Source organism: Crocodylus porosus, unplaced genomic scaffold (assembly GCF_001723895.1).
Source record: "Crocodylus porosus isolate Cpor-Errol unplaced genomic scaffold, CroPor_comp1, whole genome shotgun sequence".
Taxonomy (NCBI): domain Eukaryota; kingdom Metazoa; phylum Chordata; order Crocodylia; family Crocodylidae; genus Crocodylus; species Crocodylus porosus.
Window position 1 is genome coordinate 10979621 of NW_017728923.1, and position 8145 is coordinate 10987765.

The 8145-nt window shown below is 42.2% G+C and overlaps 1 protein-coding gene across 12 annotated transcripts in view; it reads left to right on the forward strand.

Moving 5' to 3' along the window:
- RBFOX1 (RNA binding protein, fox-1 homolog 1) overlaps positions 1–422 on the forward strand; it is a 1970253-nt gene extending 1969831 nt beyond the window's left edge. For all 12 annotated transcript variants that reach the window (XM_019540075.1, XM_019540076.1, XM_019540072.1 and 9 more), the window contains one exon: positions 1–422. This exon is cut by the window's left edge. The gene's annotated coding sequence lies outside the window, so the exon portion shown is untranslated.
- The last annotated feature ends 7723 nt before the right edge of the window (positions 423–8145 follow it).

The following is an 8145-nucleotide window of genomic DNA, read 5'->3' on the forward strand; positions in this document are numbered from 1 at the left end:
TACAACCCTGTCCTCCTGATGATTGTATGGAGTTTTACTCTGTTAAGAAATCTTGAAAGGATGAGGGTGCCCACCCAAATTGGAAGTCTTTTGTTTGGAAAGCTCCTACAACACTCCAGTCAGTCATTTTAAAATGTATGTCTGAAATAGTTATGTAAGAAACGCGTTTGGAATTTTTTACAATATATATTGGGAATGTTTTCACTTATATAAATAACTACTGATAGTATGAATTATGAAAAAAATGATTACTACCATGTGTGGAATATAGTGACTTCTAAACAGTTAAAAAAATCTGCAAACCCAGAAAAATATGTATATCTGTCTTTAGAAATTAGTGTTTATATCACTACCGTGGTTTGTGAATAAAGAAAAATGGTTTGTAATATTAAAAATAAAAGCTTAGTCTGAAAAGGTATAAATACGTTGGTGTTTCAAGTTGTTTTGCTTTTCGTTACTCAGTTGATTAAAAGTATATCCACACCCATATCTACATTCGAATTGTTCATGTTGTACACAATGCATCTATTTACCATACACTAAGAACAGCCATATTCTCTACAGGTTTATTCTAAACACCTATGTTGTTAGGGGAGAGGATATTCGATTCAGGAGGAGGATAGAAGATTTATACTATTTTATATATGCAGTGTCCCTCAGTCTACACTAAGCTATGCCTCTAATGTTCTCTGACAGATTCCCCAGTAAAGAAGACTACAACAAATGATACACAGGAAAAGAGTCATGTCAAGCAAAAAAAAGAAAAAGTTCACAGACAGTTTTCATAATGACTCTATTTACATATGCCCTTTCATCTAAAAGGATCTGAGAGTGCCTGGTGGACTGTAAATGCATATTACTCCACCTGCCACTATATTGTGGCCAACCTCTCTTTTGAAATAAGGCCATGGCTAATCAGTGAACAGTACGCCAAGTCAGAGTAAGGGTGGGGGGTGGGTGAGGAGAAACCTTTTCTTGGTTACACTCCTAGTTCAATTTATAAAGACTGGAAATATCCCTGCTTTGGCATTTTCTAAGTTTCAGAGCTGGAGGGAAGATGGTAAGTAACAGTGTTCTAGGCTTAGGCTTAGCAATCAGGGCAAGATCCCCAATGAACCTAAATCACTGAAGCTGCTTTTTGTAGCACTGTGTGACTACCAGCAGAGTTACCTTTCTTTTCTTCTTGGGCCAAGCCCATGGCATTTTTTCAGGCTGCACTCCTATCTGTCACACATTAGTGGGGGAAAATGAAGGCACACAGAGTCTGAAACTAAATACTGCATGCCTAACAGTTCTGTCTCCAGACTTCTGTCCTTTATAACCAGTGAAAACCACTGAAAACATTCCATACTTCTTGGTTTTAAACATTTGGCCTCACTTTGCATGGGCAGGAACATAAAATCCCCAGCATCCAGAAAAATATACATAAAGGAAGTATTTGATTGGGTGAATGAGTGGGTGGAGGAATAAATAACTGGGTGCTAGCAAGTTGAGGGAGAGAGAGTGGAATGGTGAAAAGAAAGAAAGAAAGAATGCCAGTTGGGAAAACTAAGGAAGATGAGCACAGAGGTATGTGCATAGAGTGATGGTACGTGCCAACTTCTTCAGCTTCAAACTATGGAGCAGAAGGAGCACTTTCTTGACCCGATCTGCCTAGTGTTCCTACTTCACACATTTTATTATCCACCAGTAAGTGCTGCCTTCTGCATTGGCTGCCTGCTCTTCATTGGTAAGAAATATTAAACTTCTGTAATGGTTACAGAGCTATTTAAAAATGGTGATGGCAATGGTGGCTTTTTTCAAGAAAAAAACCTGTATACAAACCAGGCAGTATAGAAACTGAGGAGGAAAGGGTAAAGAAGGAAGAAGTGATAAAGCAAGCATTTGGAAAGGCACTTCGTTATTTGTCTAGGCTCTGGGCCCTCCTACACTTACGATTATCTCACATATTTGCTCTTGGTTATTTCTTTAGATATATTTACTTTAAAATTGTTATATTTATTTAACAGTAAATTCAATAACAAGCAACACTGAATTATTATAAAAAGAGTAAAAGCCAAAAACAAACTTAAAATGGTAGCACATTTCAGACCAATTATCCATCTAGTACAACTTCAGTAGTTCCAAACTAGCACATTAATATTAAATTATACCTCATGAAGGGGCCTAATAATTGCACCGGTACATCAATTGCCCTGTCACTAAGTATTAGGGCTTGTGAAGCTTCAGTCCCTGATTCTATTTGGCGGAGATTTGGCCTGATTCAGTGGCCAAATCTCTGAATCTGAATCAGATCAGGGGACCCTTTAATCTCTCTGAATTGAACTGAAGTACTTCCAGTCCACTTCTGAATTCACTGCTGAGAATGTGGGGGCTCCCCCTGCACTCCTGTGGGATGCTCCATCTGCCCCAGCATCGTCGCATTCACGAACTGTGCCTGATACCTCAAGGTATGTAGAAAAAACATTTAAAGGTGTGTCTATGGCCAAATTGCTGATTCTCCAAATCAGCATTGAATCCTCAGGTTAGGATTCAGCTGAATCAAATCAGGGACAGCGATCCGAATCGAGGAATCAAATCACTGTCCCCAATTTGGGCTGAATCCGAATCAAAGGAGGCCCGCTTCATACACCCCTACTAAGTATCACAAAAGATCCTCTAGTTTGTTTGTTTATTGCTCAGCTGGAAAATGAGGGTTTGTCTGGAATTTACCTTGCTTTCTTTGGTGAAAAAACACATGAAATGTCCTCTTCCCCCTGAAACGCTTGTGTGCTCACAGCTGGAATTGTGATTGTTTGCTTTTTGCCCACCTCCTGGTGGTCTGTTGTGGCCTTTTTCTTATCACAACATTTCTATCAGTTTTATAGTCTGAAAAACAAGGTGTGCAGATTATTTCATCCCTGCAATAGATAGAATACTTTCTCGTTCTCTCTAATAAAAAATAAAAGCCACTCTTGCTTCACTGGAAACAAGTAACTTGTTCTGAAGGCTAGGGTACTTAGGGAATTAGCTGGAGTCATAGTGGAGCCACTGGTACAACTGTTTGAGCACTCATGGCACTCAGGACAGGTCCTGGAGGATTGGAAAAGGGCCAATGTGGTCCCTATTTCAAGAAGGGGAGGAAGGAGGAACCGGGTAACTATAGGCTGGTTAGTTTCACCTCTATCCTTCGCAAGACCTTCGAGAAAATCGTTAAGGATCACATTTGTGAGGGACCAGTGGGTAAAATGATGCTAAGGGGCAATCAGCATGGGTTCATAGCAGGCAGACCCTGCCTGACTAACCTGGTTTCATTTTATGACCAGGTCACAAAATGCTTGGATGAAGGAGTAGAAAGCACCCTATCCAAGTTTGCTGATGACACCAAACTATGGGGGGAGGTACACAAACTAGATGGCAGGGAGAGAATCCAGGCTGATTTGGACAGAATGGGGAAATGGGCCAAACAGAGTAGGATGCAGTTTAACAAGGATAGGTGTCATGTGCTGCACCTGGGGAGGAAGAATCACCAACACTCCTACAGCCCAGGAGGTGCCACTCTAAGTAGCACAACTGCAATCTCAGAATCGTAGTCAACTTCAAAATTGGAGGTGGTTTGGAGGTGGCCATCGGAGGTGGGTCAAGCACCTACACTGAACACCTTCAAGAGCAAATTGGATGCTTATCTTGCTGGGATCCTATGACCCCAGCTGACTTCCTGCCCTTCGGGTGCGGGGCTGGACTCGATGGTCTTCCCCGGTCCCTTCCAGCCCTAATGTCTATGACATCTATGAAAAATGAACACAAGTCACCAGTGTGATGAGGTAATAAGTAAAGCTAACAACACCCTTTCTTGCATAAATAGGTACATCACAAACAGGTCTAGGATGGTAATACTTCCCCTCTATATGGCATTGGTCAGGCCGAAGCCGGAGTACTGCGTCCAATTTTGGGCACCATACTTCAGGAGGGATGTGGATGGCCTGGAGAGGGTTCAGAGGAGGGCCACTCATCTGGTTAAAGGCCTATAGAAAGAACCCTGTGTGGACCGATTGGGAGACCTGAACCTCTTCAGCCTCTGCAAGAGGAGGCTGAGAGGTGATCTTATGGCCACCAACAAACTTATCAGGTGGGGGGCAGCAAGAAATAGGGGATACAATGTTTACCAGGGCACCAGTCGGGGTCACTAGAAATAATGGCCACAAACTGGAGGAGAGCAAGTTCAGATTGGACATCAGGAAGAGATTCTTTACAGTGAGGGTTGCCAAAATATGGAATAAGCTTTCCAGGAAGGTGCTATCCCCTTCCTTGAAGGTATTTAAAAGTAGATTGGACAGACACCTGGCTGGGGTCATCTGATCCCAGCACTCATTCCTGCCCAGGGCAGGGGGGTCAGATTCGGTGATCTAATAGGTCCCTTCTGACCCTAACATTTTTGAAACTATGAAACTATGTTAAGGCATTTTAACTTTGCTTTCAGCTTTTACTCTTTTTTATAATAACTCAGTAGTTTCTGAAAATAATGATAAGAATGATTCCTTGTAAGAGAAGGTTGTAAAGATTCACCTTCATCACTACAAAAGGGCAACAGTGAACCCTATAATATAATTTGATCTCTAGGCCAACTCTTGATAGAATGGGTGAAATTTGACTTTTTTCACCAATATTCACATATCAGCCAAAAGTGTTTGTTTTCTGTCTGAAAGGGAAACTGTTCTCCTGATGCCTTTTATAACTCAAGAAGCAGAATAGGCACAAACTAATATCCAGAAAATCTAGGTAATACTGAAAGGGATATCATCATCTTGAAACTATTTAAATCTTAGGAGACAAAAAATATTTTAAAATGTTTTCAGCTGCCCCTGTCATCCTTTGATCATTGTTTTTCTTCAACTGAAAAACAGATTTTTTCTTTCCATTTCTGTATTCAAACATCCAGCATCAAAAAAGGAAGTCTGACTGAATAGCAAAGTTAGACTAAACAGTAAAATGGGCTATACATTTGGTTACTACTGAAAGCATGCTGTAACCAAACAGAAAAATAACACACTTGTTTCTTTTTGAGTTGCAATGATTTTAGATTTACTTACAAAGATAGCATGTATTTAAAACATTGTCACTAGAATATTTTCCCTTCCCACAACAGTGTTCCTTTAAAAAATGTGAAGGTGCCATCAGAGGAGAAATCATCTGGTTAATTAACTATCTTTCATAAATAAACCCCTCTTACCAAAGTGATGTGTTAGATATGACTAGCGAAGGATTGCTGAACTGAGGAGCTATGATTTACCACATATCAGAATAACCCTCACATCGCCCTGACTATTAAAACTGCCTTTTTCAGGCCATGGCTGCACAGGGAAATTGAGCATTAATTATTGTGGGATAAGCTCTTCAGCAAGAGCTGCCAACCTGGCCACTCTGTTCTGGCTTAAAAGCAACTTTTATTCTGTCAACATGGGGAGTTATTTTTCGGTAATTATGATAGTCAATGTTCCCATTTGGATAAGACCTAAGAAGACAGACGTTAAAGTACACTGGAAGTGCACTTCATAAAATAACATGTTTAACTGCTGTCTAGACTTCTGTTTTATTTCTAGTCTGAAAGCCTCCACCTCTTATTATGACATATCCTGTCTCTTAATATCCACACTGCAGTGTGAACAGTATTACGTCTGTCTGAACCTGGAAACTGGCATAAGACTTGAGTTATACACTTACTGTCCAAAGGCAAGTTACCTTTTGAGCATTAAAAAAGCCTAAACATGGATTAAAAGCAATTGGAAAGTTAAAAGCAATAATTTGGTGAGATCCTTGCCCTACCGAATTACTGTCTGTGACTGTGTAAGGCCAGAATTTCACTCTTGATTTGCAAGAATGAAACGATTTCCCCCTATATTAAGCAGGGAAATACACAGGTTGGCCTTGAAAGGCAGATGGCTTGAGTAAGATTCACAAAGGGACTCAGACACCTAATGGTAATGGCCACGTTATATACTTAAGTCCAAGATTTAGGTGCAGCTGAGATCCTTAAAACCCCAGCTCAGCTGCTGCTTAAACATGTCCCCTACATTTTGCGACAGAAATGAAGAAAATCTAAGTCCAGGCTTTGCCAAGTTGCTTGGAGCTCTTACTAGGCTCCAGCAGATTCTTATACCAGTTCTTCCCAGGTCTGTCTCACCTGTAGGGTCCAATCATGTTCCTTACAAAAGGCAACTGACATGTCATGTTTCTTTTTGGGGATAAAAGAGTGATCAAGCCCAAAACCCTTATATCTGTGGCACTCAGATGTTTGTGCTGGATCCCTCTTGAAATCTCACTTTGACTGAGAGCAGGACTTGGACTCAGGTCTCTCACACCTGAGAAAAGTATTCTAACCTGTTGGGTGTTTATTTGGTGGAGAACCTCTGTCAATCTCTCCTGATAAAAGTGGAATGCTGGTCTTAAGTGCCTAACTTTCCTTGCTATTGAATAGGGAGCTTGACCTCTGATTTACACGGCAGGGTACAAAGCTAGGTGATTCTGCACACAAGGTCATTTGTGAGCTATCCTTTTAATAATTTGCCAAAGTGACACGTAAAATGAGTAAAGGTTATGAAAGAATTGGTCACTTACTGAAAATATGGACAGATGATATGTTAAAAAATGAATCGTATGTGACAAATAACTAAGGATCAGGTTCTGTAAACTTTAGAACCTGCTTTATAAACGTTAATTATTAGGTAAGTTAAAAAACAGCCTTTTACAAGCTGGTGGCAAATGCTCCACTAACCAAAAGAAAAAGAAAAAGTAACTATCAATAAAGTTTATTAGTTAAGGTGCTGAAATCTAACAAGGCAAGAAGGACATGAAGCAAGATCTAACAGGAGGCAAGATTGGAGGGCGGGTGCTGCCCTAGCCGATACAGCAGTGGTGCTTACCCAGTGTGGAGGGAGGGAATTGATTTGATCTAGCCTGGGTCTGTCCACCCTGCACACACCCTGCAAATGCCGGATGGAATGGGCAGGTGGGCAGGTCTCCATGGAGACCAGCTTGGGAGCCCCGTGTGCGGGGTGTGCTCTGCTGGGCAGACAGGACCGGGCTGCAGGCAGGACAAGTGCTGCAACTGGGACCAAAATGGGCAAGTAAGGCCATGAGCCAGGATTGTGGGGTGGTGACAGTGAGAGACCATGATCCACATATCCCTGTGACAGGTGCTGTTTCCATAGATAGTGACATGCAGGGAGTGGGCCCCAGCCCTGCCCTGCTAATGCCCCACAGTCCTGCCTCCAGCCCTGCCTGCTTGTCCCGCTCCTGGCCACTGCTCCCCACCTGCCTGTGGCCCATCCCATCCACCCAGCTGCGTGCACCCACCCCAAAGGGGCCCCAGGCCAGTCTCCATCTGGCACAGCCCAGACAGACCAGGTTGCCTGGGCATCAGGGCTGGAGTCAGTGGTAGCAGCAACACTGGCACTGGCCGCACATACCATGGCCCAGACTTCCCTCCGGCCTAGGCCAGAAGGGGCTGAGGTACCACCTGCAGGCCAGATAAAATCCCTTGGCAGGCCGCATCTGGCCTGCGGGCCATATTTTGCCCACCCCGGGTATAATACATCCCAAATCTAAAGTTTAGCACTGGCTTAAATTCCTGAAACTGCGTTGAACCAGGAGCTGAATTTATACCATTATTTACAACTGAAAATAGTTATTTCAGCCATCCTGAAGGATTCTTGGAAAGCAGAGCCCTGCAATAGCTGCTGCCAAATTCAAGGCCTTACAGTCCTTGCTGTAATTTTATATGTCAAATATAGCAAAGGGACTGCAGAAATATACTTTAGGAAAGGAGCCTTAGTTCAAGCTAATTCATTTCATTCAATGAACAAGAACTTTGATGTAGATCTTGGTGCTAGGAGCCAACCATTATCACTGCTGGAAAAATGTGGAGGTAAATTTGTGACCAAGTCCTTGCTTGGTTTCTTTCCTGTCTCCTGATGATTACTTCTATGTCTATGGGAGGGAGAAACCAGGCACTCTGTCTTTATTGTGTCTAACTTCTATCCTTCTCCTATTTCAAGATTGGTCACATTAGATGCATTTTAGTGTGTCAGCCACTGTGCAGCAAAAATGCAGTCGTGCTGATGCTACTAACCTGCAATTTTTTTCTTGATAGATATATCTAAATTCCTG